Below are 14,149 nucleotides of genomic sequence, written 5' to 3'. Positions count from 1 at the left end.
AAGGGAACAAAAGAATTGGTAATGGCCATTCATCATCTGAACCCCCCCCCAAAAAAAAACAGTCAAAATTCACAGGGAGTAACTTGGAAACATTTTGCTGGTGTGACTGCAGCCTAAACTGACCCACCACCACTTCCAACTCATAAAATGTCAAAGAAAATAATCAATATATTTTGGGATTAAAAATAAATTAATTTAAATAAATTACATTACATTATATTAAATTAGACAAGGTAAGACTTTGAGACCCTATCAGAAAAATTATTTGGTACCTGAGTAAAAAAACAAATAACCAAGAGGAGACAGAACTGAAATCAACAGATTTGTCAGTATTACAAATCTGAGTTTATTGGTTGTTGGGATGACTATAAAGTTGTAGGGGAAAAAGTACTTTGGAAACAAAACTGCTTTTAAAATATGGTTTTGAGTCAGTTGTTTCCAAAAGATACATGCTGCTTCCAACTTGCCTGAGACAGAGGTCAGTTCCTGGTAACACTGCATTGAAGTATTTCATTCATCATCTGACAGGTTTTATGTGTAATGTAAACAAAGTGATTTTTTTTAAAAAAAATGATAGGTGAATGGAGAAAGGAAAATGTTGTATAATCTATTAGCACTATCATTTGGATAATGTAATATCCTTGGTGTGTAGGTTTTAAGACTTAACATTTTTGAGAGAGAGGGAAAAAGTCAGATAAGAGACTCCTGGACTAGGAGAAATGAAGGTAGCATTATTCTAAGGTTGAAACAGTTCAGTCATAACAAAGATGTTTTAATAAAGAAATAGTGGCCAACTTAAGGAAGTTGAATAGGAACAAAATGAACAAAAATTTGTATCGGGCTGGAAAATGTAATATTTCCTAATGTTACAAATACTAAATTAGTGATATATAGATAAAGGAAAAAGGAAATAATTTTGTAGGCATATAAATATGGTGATAGGGCACACACAGATGTGAATAAACAAATCTTCATCACAACACCATGCCACTTTGAGCACCAGTAATCAAAGAAGATGGAGCACCCAACAGCAAATTTTGTTTCCAGATGTTGGTAATGACATCCAAATGGATTTTACATAGACTGGATAATATCCAAGCTCAGTGAGAAAATATTTTTCTCTGTGTATTTTTAAAATGCTTAGAGGCTAAGAAAATTTTTCATTATTTATATATATTCTTATTTTAAAAACTTTGATGTTTTCCTATGTTTTTATAAGAAGGTTCCCATGGCTTTTAAAAGCTTTTAAAGCTTATAGTGCATTTACTTTTCACTGCTGTATTCTAGAGATGTATTCTCTACTTTTATAGGCTATACAATTTGTATATTTGGAATGTAACTTAAATCATTCTTTTTGGTCTTTTCTTATACTTTTGCTCCTGTATTTTGAAGTCTTTTTTTACAACTTAATATTTCCAACATTTTCATAAGTTGCAGAGAAGGATTTTAAGTTATATTTTTCACTTTTTACATGATTGTATGATTTTGAGATATTAGAACAACTTTGAAGAGTTTTTGTACATATCAAGTATAGAAGCAATATAATCAAATAAGAGCTTGATAGACAGACAAGCTGAAGTTGCCTGGAAGAATTGCAACAATGAAAAGACGTATATCTTGATACTCAGATGAATGTCTGAGATTTTTTGTTTCATTCTGGGATTAACCCTTTATTCAGATAAATGTCAGCTGCAATGAACCTACAGTCATGGCCAAAAATATTGGCACCCTTGGAATTCTGTCAGAAAATGCAACCCTTCTGTAAGAAAATTGTTGCAGTTGCAAATGTTTTGGTACTCACATGTTCATTTCTTTGGTTTGTGTTAGAACAACACACACACACACACACACACACACACACAAAAACAGAGAAGAAAAGTGAAATCTGATAAAATCCGACACAGAAACTCAAAAATGCATTGGCCAAAATTATTGGCACCATGTCTAATTTGTAAGAAATAATTGCTTTTCAGGCATGTGATGCTCCTTTAATTTGTATTTAGACACACCTGCCACAAGTAAGAGGTGTTGGCAATATAGTAATCACACTTGCAACCAGTTAACATGGAGAAAAGTTGACTCAGCCTTTGTGTTGTGTGTGACACTGAGCATGGAGAAAAGAATAAAGTGTAAAGAGTTGTCTATGGATTTGAGAGAGAAAAAATGGGGAAAAACACCAACAATCCCAAGGCTACAAGTCCATCTCCAAAGAGCTTAATGTTCACAGTGTGCAATATCATCAAGAGATTTACAGCCCATGGCACTGTAGTTAACCTCCCTGGACGTGATGGGAAGAGCAAAATCACCGAAAAATTACAATGAAGGGTTGTTCAAATGGTGGATACAGAACCCAGATTAACTTCCCAACAAATTTGACTCAAGGTCGACTCAGCCTTCCATCCTTCCGAGGTCGGTAAAATGAGTACCCAGCTTGCTGGGGGGGCAATGTGTAGCCTGTATAATTAAAATTGTAAACTGCCCGGAGAGTGCTTGTAGCGCTATGGGGCGGTATATAAGTCCAATAAATAAATAAAATAAATAAATAAATAAATTCAAGCTCATCTGCAGACACAGGGTACAACAGTGTCAGCTCTCACTATCTGTCACCATCTGAATGAAAAGGGATCCTATGGTAGGAGACCCAGGAGGACACCACTGCTGACACAAAGGCATAAAAAAAGCAAGACTGGAGTATTTATTTATTTATTTATTTATTTATTTATTTATTTATTTATTTAATTTAATTTAATTTAATTTAATTTAATTTAATTTAATTTAATTTAATTTAATTTATACCCCACCCATCTAGACCGAAGTCTACTCTGGGTGGCTAACAATAAAAAATAAAACAAAACAATATAATAAAATAAAATAAAAAACATCAATAGTAATATAGTTCAAGATGGGGAAAAATATTCAAGTGATAACAGGAGGGAAAGCCTGCCTAAAGAGCCAGGTTTTAAATTTGCTCTTAAAAACACCCAGCGAGGGAGCCAGACAGATCTCTGGAGGCAGATTGTTCTAAAGGCAAGGAGCCACTGCTGAGAAGGCCCATTTTCTTGTTCTTTCTCTACAGGCCTCTCTCAGCGTTAGGCCCTTCAGCAGCCCTTCCTGGCTAGAACAAGTGATTCAGGTAGATCTAGGTGAGAGGAGGCGTTCCACTAGATATCGAGGTCCTAAACCATTTAGGGCTTTATATGTCATCATTAACACTTTGAAATCAATTTGGAAATGAATGGGTAGCCAATGCAAGGCAGCCAGAGTGGAGGAAATATGCTGATATTTTCTCATCCCACTCAGAAGTTTGGCTGCCGCTTTCTGCATCATTTGAAGCTTCCTCATCAATTTCAAAGGTAGCTCCTTGTAGAGTGCATTACAGTAGTTTAATCTTGAGACTACAAGTGCATGGACCAGAGTGGTGAGCGCCCCAACATTAAGATAGGGATGCAGCTAGGCAATCTGCCAGAGACAGAAAGAGTCAGAGAGGATCACTGATGCCATCTGGGTTTCCATGGTGAGCGACAGATCCAGATGGCCCCCCAAGCTGTGAACCTCACTCTTTGCGGTGAGAGTCACTCTCCCAAAAGAGAGGGACTGTTGCACACACCTAGCTCCCCTGTTTGTTTTCCCTGACACCCGGGTTCGCTTTTGGGCACAACTTTTTCTTTTCTTCCTTTTTATGCTGCCACCAGAGGATATTCTCCTCACTATACCAAATAAGAATAATGGATCAATGCTATCAAATATAACAATGTTTATTTATAGGTTAATAGGTAAATCACATAAGGAACCTCATGGTTGGTCTTGTATTATTCATTCATTAAACATGCTTTGAACTTTTAGATATGTTTACTTATATAGATTCACTTTAATCATGGTGTTAAAACATTCCTATTACTTTTAAATCCTTCAATTCTCAAATACACCAACTTTCAAAGTCCTTGTCCTAATGGTTGTTGTGGGGTTTTCAGGCATCTGAATTGGGCCCTACAGGCAAATGGCTACTCCAAAATGAAATCACAAGAGCCATCAAACCAAGAAAACAACACCGAACTGAAGAAGGAAAACAGCCACCCACAAATAAATTATTTCTGCCATACATCAAAGGGGTCACGGACCGCATGGGGAAACTTTTGAAAAAACACAACCTACAAACAGTATTCAAGCCCACCACAAAAATATAACAAATGTTATGGTCAGCAAAGGACAGAAGGGGCCCCCTCACCACTACAGGAGTATACTAGATACCTTCCAGTTGTGGCCAGGTATACATTGGAACCACAAAATGAAGCATCCACACCAGAATCAAAGAACATGAGAGACACTGCAAACTAAAACAACCAGAAAAATGTGCAGTAGCTGAACATGCCCTAAAACAAGCTGGAACATGAAATTTTATTTAAAAATACTGAAATACTAGACAACACCAGCAATCATTATGTCAGACTGCACAGGGCAGCCATTGAAATCCACAAGCACCAGGAGAACTTCAACAAAAAAGAGGGAAGTTTGAAACTCAACAAAACTTGGCTTCCAGCTCTAAAAAATGCAGCATGCAAAAGGTCAACAACCTCTACCCAGCCACAAGGACCGGGGATCACTACACAAAAAAGACCAGCTAATGACACCCATCAATCACTGTGACAGATAATATCTTCTCCTTACCACAACAATACACCCACAACAAGACACATTAATCACCCATCTCCTGAATAGGACAAAAGCCTATCTCACAGCCATAAATACTCCACTCCCAAGCAAACTATACCAGAGCACAGAGTGCTGTCCCCTGAAGATGCCGGCCACAGAGACTGGCAAAACGTTAGGAAGAACAACCTTCAGAACATGGCCAAAGAGCCCAAAAACCCATAACAACCATTAGATCCCGGCTGTGAAAGCCTTAGCGAATACATCCTTGTCCTAATCCTACCCTAACTGTCTATCTTCACACTTCCAATCCCTCTAGATATCTCTGTCTCTTCTTTTCTCTAACCCTCCAACTGCCCTAACTGTCCCAAACTGTCTTTTTTTCTCCTCTAGTTCCGTTGGTTCCGCCCCTCCTGTCCTGTCATAGGCTCCCACACCGGAGCTCTAACTTGATGGACAGGAGTGATATGTGAGCATCACAGGGAGTTTCCCAAACCACCAATGGAGGGGCCACCCATCCTTAGGACCTCCTTCTTGTCTGGGTTCAGCCTCAGTCCATTCTCCTGCATCCATTGCCATACAGCCTCCAGGCAGTGCTGAAAGGACAGAATGACATCCACTGTGGTTGGAGAAAAGGAGATGTAGAGCTGGGTGTCATCAGCGTACTGATGGAAATGAAGCCCCACAACCCCTGATGACCCTACCCAGTGGCCTCATGTAGATATTAAACATCATTGGGGAGATAATCAAGCCCTGTGGAATCCCATAATTGAGGTGCCACAAGGCTGAAACACTCTCCCCAAGCTGTATTCTCTGAGGATGGTCCTCTAAGAAGTATCAGAGCCAGGCAAGTGCCAGATCACTGATTCGCAAATTGGAGAGCCTCCCCAGGAGGATACTGTGATCGACAGTATCAAAGGCTGCTGAGATATCGAGGAGGACCAATGAAGACATTTTGCCCTTGTCAGCCTCCCTCAGCAGGTCATCAAACAGGGCAACCAATGCTGTTTCCATACCGTGGCGCGGCCTGAAGCCCAGCTGGAATGGATCCAGGGCATATGCCAAAACTTCTGTGACAAAACCACAATCCTTCTGGGAGAACATACTGTGGACAGATGAGACAAAAGTAGAGCGTTTTGGTCAAGGGCATCATGGCAGAAAAAGAAATGAAGCATTCAAAGAAAAGTACACCGTCCCTACAGTCAAACGTGGTGGAGGTTCAAAGATGTTTTTGGGTTGCTTTGCTGCTTCTGGCATTGGATGCCTTGACTGTGTGAGTGGTATCATGAAATCTGATGACTATCAAAAAATTTGAGGCTGCAACGTAGTGGCCAGTGTCAGAAAGCTGCGGCTCCACCAGAGATCATCGGTCTTCCGGCAGGACAATGACCTGAAATACACATCAAAAAGCACTTAGAAATGGTTACAAACAAAGCGCTGCAGAGTTCTGAAATGGCCAGCAATGAGTCCAGATCTGAATCCCATAGAACACCTGTGAAGAAATCTCAAAACAGAAGTTGGGAGATGGCATCTTTCAAATCTGAAGGCCCTAGAGCAATTTGCAAAAGAAAAGCAGACCAAAATTCCAGTAGAGAGGAGTAAGAAACTCATTCATAGTTATAGAAAGTGGTTGATTTCAGTTATTTTTTTCCCAAGGAGGTGCTACCAAATATTAAGTTAAGGATGCCAATAATTTTGGCCAGCACATTTTTGGGTTTCTGTGTGGGATTGTATCAGATTTGAATTTTCTTTTCTGTTTTTTTGTGTTGTTCCGAAACAAACCAAAGAAATGAACATGTGAGTACCAAAATGTTTGCAACTGCAACAATTTTCTAAGAGAAAGGTTGCATTTTCTGACAGAATTTCAAGGGTGCCAATATTTTTGGCCATGACTGTAGGTTTCTGATCTTTTTTCAAGGGAGTCTATATATTTCTGTAGGATTCCTGGGGGAGTTAAGCCCCCTATCTAGGGTCTGATAGATTAACAAAAAATAACACTATTTTGGCTGTTTGTAATCCTGAAGATGAAAGGACATGTTTTCTTTGCCAAAAACTTACTTTTTTATTGTTTTATTAAAGTTTTTACTTGGAACCTAAACCTGTGATGTTCTTTGAGTCAATGCAGTCTGTTTGACTGAAATTGGTCATCTTTTTCTAAAATAGCACTAGTCATAACTAAACAAATACTACTATTGCAACTCTCACCAAAATAAACTAAAAAATGTCAGGTACAATTGGCGAATACAGAGTGGATTAAAACCAAAATTAAAAATAGACCTGCCATACAGAGCTGCAGTCTGATCCTTAAATCTAAGGTCCTTGAATCTTCCCCAACTGTCCGGGTTCCATTTAACAATAACCTCCATGGCTGACTGTTAATGGTGGACAGATTTAGTTTTTGCTGCCAGCTGTTCCAGCACGTAGCTTGCCAGATATCCTGTTGACTTCTGAAGGATAAAGTCAGAGCAAGCAGGAATAAAGACTGGAATGTCTCATAGCTAAGCAGCTCTCCACAACTTCTTATATTAGCACAGCGAAGGCTTTTTAAGGCTGTGACCTGGAAGGAGATTAATGGTAATAGCTGAGAAGAAAATAGGACAGTTCTTGTTCCTCTTAGAGAAGAGCCAAAATCTGCCTCAAGACCTTCAATGCCACATTCCACAATCAAGGAGATAGATCTATGCCCTTCCATTATCTCTCTTAACATGTTCTGACAGTGGGATTAACACCAGGAAATAGAACCCTGTTTCTTGTGACCACTGTAGGTCACTGATGTCTCTGAACTGGATGAAGAACTGCTGGAATCCATTCTACCATCCTCCAGGAAGATGTAAATCACAACCCTGACAACTGTGTCAGAGGTCACCAAATGTCCAGCGGATAGTAAAAATATGAAGAAAATCTGCTGTGAGGCAAAGTGGTACAAAGCAGACTGTAGAATGTACAAGGTCAACATTTTAGCAAAGGAAAAATCAAGTGCAGCAGACCAAGTAGGCAAGTTGTGTTTTCACCATAGTGTAAGACAGTGGTTCTTAACCTTGGGTTACTCAGGTGTTTTTGGACTGCAACTCCCAGAAGCCTTCACCACAAGCTGTGCTGGCTGGGGTTTCTGGGAGTTGCAGTTCAAAAACACCTGAGTAACCCAAGGTTAAGAACCACTGGTGTAAGAGACTGTGGAGGAAGTTCGAAGAGACTGAGTTATGAACAGGGGGTTCTGTTTTTAATCTAAACTCTGCCAGGGTGCATCTCAATTGTGCAGCTGGGCATGTGATCAAGCAAGTGACCAAGATGGACTCCAACGCCTTGCCAATTGCCTTGAATTAACCATGGCAGGTTATGCAAAATTCTGCATGAAGTTTTCTTTTGTTCTTTGATGCACTATTGGATCAATTCTGATTTAAGTTGAGAAGAGGTAGCTGCGTTAGTCTATGCAAGCCTATGAAGCAAAATCCAAACAAAACAAAATCAAACAAAAAAGTCAAAAGCATGTGACACTTAAAGACTATCATAGTTTAATGTGTGCCTTGGTGGACAAGTCCATTTTGTCAGCATATGTGGAAAAAGGAAATGCTGGATGATTTAGGATGGCCCTGCTAGGGTATGCTAGGTAGAAAGTGCTCAAAATTGATTTACCAGTCTCTCTTTTTGGTGGTGAACTATAGTTTGCCAGAGACTTCACAGACAGCAAAGCATGTAATACCATTGTAGCGTTCACCCTTATTATGTTAAGTAGTCATGCTTATTCATGTTGCAGGCTAATGTTGCTGAGAGGTGGAGCCGAGAGATATGTAAAAAGAGGCAGAAGCAGAGAGTGAGTCAGTTAGAGTCAGGAGCAAAATGAGAGTGGAGAGTGAGGTAAAAGTGTGGTATTTGGGAGATCTGAGGTGTGATTAGTCAGAAGAGTGAATAGTAACTGTAAGATCAAACAGAAGATTGTTATTGAAGATTGAGAAACCTGAGGAAGATACTTATGAATGATAATCAAAACATCTGTAACCAATAAACTTGTTTTATTTAAAAGACAGTGATGTTTTGACCTTCATCTTCATCCTTCCATAAGTAAAGTATGTTGATTTAGTGATCAACTGGTGGCAGCGTGTGAAAAGGAGTATTGGTTTGCCTTCGTGTTCGCCACAACTATCAGCCACACATGTTGTGTATGATCTCAGCTGGCCCCACTTCCAAATGTGATTCTCACCCAGAGCCTCTGGTTCTCCAGCCAAGAGTTGCAACCCACTGGGTTACATTATAGTAAAACTACGGATTACTATTCTTTTAATTATATCTCTTTTTAAGGATGCAGGTTGGTTATATATACGATTTAAAAATGAGATTAGATGATAACTGGAGTAATTTTTTTTAAAAAAAAATACTCTATTATATAGCACTTCTGGATATATATGAGTGACATCACAAGAGTCCATCCCTTTAACATCACAAGAGCTTGACCCATGATCTGAATCCCACCTTATCCACAATTCTCAGGTACTGGCCCTGAAATCTCCAGTACTGGGTGCTGCTAATCCAGCAATCCTATTTGCAACATATGTAGTAGTTTGGTTCTCAAGCATGATACAATAAAACAACAGTGCTTTTGCTATGCATTAGTTCTACATGTTGACTTCACTTGTTCCTTCCATTTGTCATTTAACTTTTAAACCAGCAGTACACAGCCCAGGAAAAACTGGGAGTGCTGGCGAAAGCAAACAGAATGATATTTTTTACATGAGCTATAAAGTCATTGTCAGATGAAGGATTGAAAAGCACAGTGGAAGAAAGCTGAATGAATTAATGAAACAGCACAACCTTGAACACACCATAGGCCTCAATTTATAACCAGTTAGAAGCTGCAGGGCCAGGCTTGATTTGCATATGCATTTACATTTCTTCAGCGAAATAAGCTTCTTTAATTACTGTTAAGTTGCTCCAGGCTAGATTTCCATTTCTATTATAGTATAAAAAACTGTCATAATGCATCTTTATTCCTGCTTCAGCAGCAAACCAAAAAGCTGAGGAAAACTCTGGAGTCCAATAAAACAGGAGAGAGGTAATTTATGTACTGAAGTATAACACACTCTGAACACTACACCAGTTGAAACTGCTTTGTCTGGACCCTAACATAAATTCACTTGGACATCTAATGATCCCATTAGTACTTCAGTGCCCAGCCATTCAGATGAAACACATTGTCTTTCAAAGACTGAAGCTGGGAAACTTTTTGGTCCCATGTGGATGTACTCATCTATAGATGAGGACTTTTCCAGTCTCTGCTTGGGCTTCTGTGTGTTCACTGCCTGGAATCTCAATAGGTGCCAGTCCAGTGCATCAGAACAAGGAAGACCCGATACCAATAGAGGGGAAAGAAACAAGGAAAATCCTTACCCAGGAGAGGAAGATCTGTAAGTTTCGCTCTCTCACACATTTGAATTTGTTAGACATTACTTTTCCATGTCAAAGGTAAAAATAATTGGAAATGTTGGCACTTCTTTCAAAGCACAACTGGAGCAAAACACATGCATATGCATCCTGCACATACCCAACATGCAGCTGTTCCCAGCCTGGAGAGAAATGTTTTTCACCTGCTTGCCTATTGAACCTCTGGGAATGGGGAGAGGAAGCAACCTTAAACATGGATTCAATGCACAGGGATTCAAATCCAGGATTTAAGAGTTAAGCTTTCCCACATGCATCCTCTATCCTGCCCCCTGAATGTTAGGATCTATGTATAATGTAGATACCACCACAAAGCTGTCCCTCTGTTCACAGAAAGATGTGGGAGAGGAGAGCTATATGTCATAAATTGTGGTGGAGCCAGGGCACTTAGCATCAAAATCTTAGGACCTCCTGATTAATATGGACAATTGAGTCATCTTATACCCCATTAATGGTTTTCCTCTTACTGCTGAACCCTGAAAGGCAAAGATAGATTTTCCCAACAACAGTACATTGGCAACACACACACATACAATGATATGTATTTTTGAGTTTTCCATGGGGGCGTAGATATAGGGATGGCCAAGATGAATATCCACTTTTCAGAAATTGCCATTACATAATGACTGACAGACAGACAAACAAGCCTATAGCCCTCAAACTAGCTTGCTGGCTTCATGCAGGGTGGGAAACTCTGTTTGAAAACAGTGTTGAAAGGTTTAATTATGAGTCCAGCCAGAATCACTACAAGGAATGCGACAGAGAACACCACACCCTTCTTTGTCACAATTATCAACCCGTCTTGGGGAAGCCCTGGCTGTTCTCTGTAGTGTGGGAGACTTAGTCTCACTCATTTGCTAAAAAAAATACTTCAGGATACTTGAAAAGGCACTGGCTGTTCAACTCAAGGTGCTTTTGGAGAAAGTGAATTATCTCACATCGTTTCCATCTGGATGCAAGCCTGGGTTTGGCACTGAAACAGCCTTGGTCTCCCTGATGGATGGTCTCTGCCAGGCGGGAGATGGGGAATAGCTGATTTATTTTTATTTTATAACATATTTAAAAAACATCCTTCAGCTACAGAAATGAGGGCAGTGTACAAAGAGCATGGCCAAAATTGGTCTCACAAATAGAAAAGATAATAAAAGACAATGAAAACTGCATTATCACAACAAAATAATAGAAGATCGGCTAAAATCATGGAGCAAGACCTGCAAGTATATTGGAAATAAAATGTCTGATCAAATTCTAGGGAGAAACTGGGCCTGGTGTCAAAAAGACTGCAGTCCACACAGTATTTTGAAGCAAGGATCTCATCAAAGCTCCCAAATGAAAGAGAAGTCTCTGAAGCTCCAATAGTGGGGAGCAGGATTCCCAAATTGAAAGATGTGAGCAAATAAATCTTATTGAGGAAGTGAAGAGGGTGATATAGCTTTGTGCAAGGCATATATTCCTGACTTCCTCAGCATTTTTCAGATGTTTTACTTCTTGTTCGCTTGGGGTTTTGCTGTAGGCAAAGTATAGCGACAACTTTAAAAAGTACAGACTGACCTCACTCCCATTCCTTCTTCCAATATCTTCATTTCTGTTTCTGTTTCTTTTCATCAAATCATACTCCATCTTTTGAGGTGAAAATATTTTCAGAGCAGTCTCCTTATCAGATATTACTCATTTACTCAATAGATGCTTTTACCAAGGAGACATATCTCCTATTCAGGACAGTTTACAGCAAAACATTTAAATAGAACAAACCAACAAATGTTAAATAACGGGCAGTATAAAAGGGCAACAAAGCAGAGGGAACTGGTACATCCCGATGGAAAAAATACAAATGGGAGACTGAGTCTCAAGATGTATAAAAACGTTGGCAATGCAGATTTTATTCTTATCTGAAAAGGTCAGGCTCAACTCTTTTCAGCAATTGCCTTCAGGAGCTAAGCACAAAATGAAAATATATATTAATTTAGAAAACAGCTGGCTTGGGGCACTTTCAGCTCTTTTTACAGTAATATAAAATAGTAATAAATATGCACATAACAAGATTTATAAACTCCAATGTAGCTTAATGACATCATGTAAGATACATATCAAGCTTTTAGAACTTTTGATTCTTCTTTGCTTACTACCAGCTCCAACGTTAATCCAAAATGTGAATGCAAAAGGGATGGTATCTACTTTTTCTCAGCTGGCAGACAAGTCAAGGGCAGTGAGATAATCAGCAAGGCAGTGGGGGCTGTGCTATAGTAAGGGCAAGAAATCTGTTTCTTCATTTAGTACCCTCAGTCAATTTCCCTCCTCAGTAAGAACCTCTCATACTTAACAGGAACCATATCCATGGCCCAGAATATTAAATCTCATACTGTATGGTTACATTTTGTGATGTGGCTAACAAGAGGACTACCCAGTCTTCTTTTTCTTAAATTACTCAGATGTTCTTCTATCTTTGTCATAAGAGATCTAGGGGTCTTCCCTATATACAATTTGTTGCAAGGACAGTTTATGTCATAGATTACTACCTTAGTATTGCAGTTAGTAAATTTCTTCAAGATGTATATCTTGCCAGTCTGTGGATCTTTAAAATCTGTCATATGACATGTATTTCTATAATAGACATAATGTCCACAGGGATGGTGTCCTGTGTGTCGGGGTAGAATCTTTGGGATTTGTGATGGTACTCTGTCTTTAAATTCACTCTTTACCAACATAATCCCTAGGTTTCTTGTTCTTTTGAATGATACCTGTACTCCCTCCTGAAACCCTTCTATTCTGTCAATGTGCCAATGATCACATGTGAGATTTAAAATTTTAAATTAATACATTCTTCACCTTGTATGGAGAATAGGGGCAGATTCCATTTGTTTCATTTTGAAAATAAGAATTCAGCTTCTCCAAATCTTTATTTTCTTCTGGAATTCTGTGGAAATTACTTGTGACTTAAAAGCATATGAGAAAAATGAAACTAACAAATTTGTTTATTCACACATTAGTCTTTGTTGTGTTTTCAAAAAGTATGGTTTTGGATTCTCCCATTTATTGTGGCATTTCTCTTCTGTTAAATTAGAGTTGTTTCAACAGGGCCATTATCATTAATGAATTATGTACCATCAGGTCACTGAGGGTTTATAGTGACCCTCCTAAGATTTTCCAAGTACAGTGGTGCCTTGCTTGACGACGATAATCCATTCCGTTCAAAAATCGTCATCAAGCAAAAGTAAAAAAAACATTGAAATACATTGAAAACCGGTCAATGCATTCCAATGGGTGAAATACCTCATTGTGCAGCGAAAATCCTCCATAGGGCGGCCATTTTCTGATGCCTGTAAAGTGAAGAATCCATCCTGAACACAGCGGGGAGCCATTTTGCACAGCAGGGAGCCATTTTGAAAACCCAACTATCAGCTGATTTGGATCATCGTTAAGTGAAAAATTGATTCCCGAAGCAGGGAACCAATAGTCGTCAAGCGGATTTTTCCCATTTAAACATTGTTTTGTGATTGCATAGCAAAAGCAGACTCGTTGTGGAGTGGGGTAATTGTCAAGCGGGGAACCACTGTATAGACTGAAATCCAGTAGTAGGTATCAGCTAAAATAAGCCCACTGGATCAATGGAATTTGTATAGGTGTTGGCTTACCAAATCCTCAATGATTCAATTGTCTTACTCCAGGTGTGACTTACTTCTGGATTTCAGCCATAAAGTACTAATATCCTCAAAAATGTTGCCTTCTGGGGGCACTCTGGGTCCATGCAGCTTGACCAAGGCTTCTTCCATGGCAGAGCACAACACCATGATCACACATCTGCTGGATAATCTCAGCTGCCTCTCTCCTAGGAGGTGCAGTGAGGAGGAGTCAAAGTCCTGGCTACACAGCCAGACACTAACAACAGCACCTTAGGCAAACATAAGATGATCTCTCCTGGAAATAGCTATACTGACTGAATGTGAGTAGTGAAAATGATTGAGAAACTTATTTCATCAATATTTACAAATAATCAAAATTCATTTTCCGCATAAATTTGATGGAAATAACTTGAGTTTAAAAAAAATAGAAGTGAAACTGATGGATTTCT

This window comes from Pogona vitticeps, chromosome 4 (genome assembly GCF_051106095.1).
Source record: "Pogona vitticeps strain Pit_001003342236 chromosome 4, PviZW2.1, whole genome shotgun sequence".
Taxonomy (NCBI): Eukaryota; Metazoa; Chordata; class Lepidosauria; order Squamata; family Agamidae; genus Pogona; species Pogona vitticeps.
The sequence above is the reverse complement of the archived record's forward strand: the minus strand, read 5'-3'. Positions refer to the sequence as shown.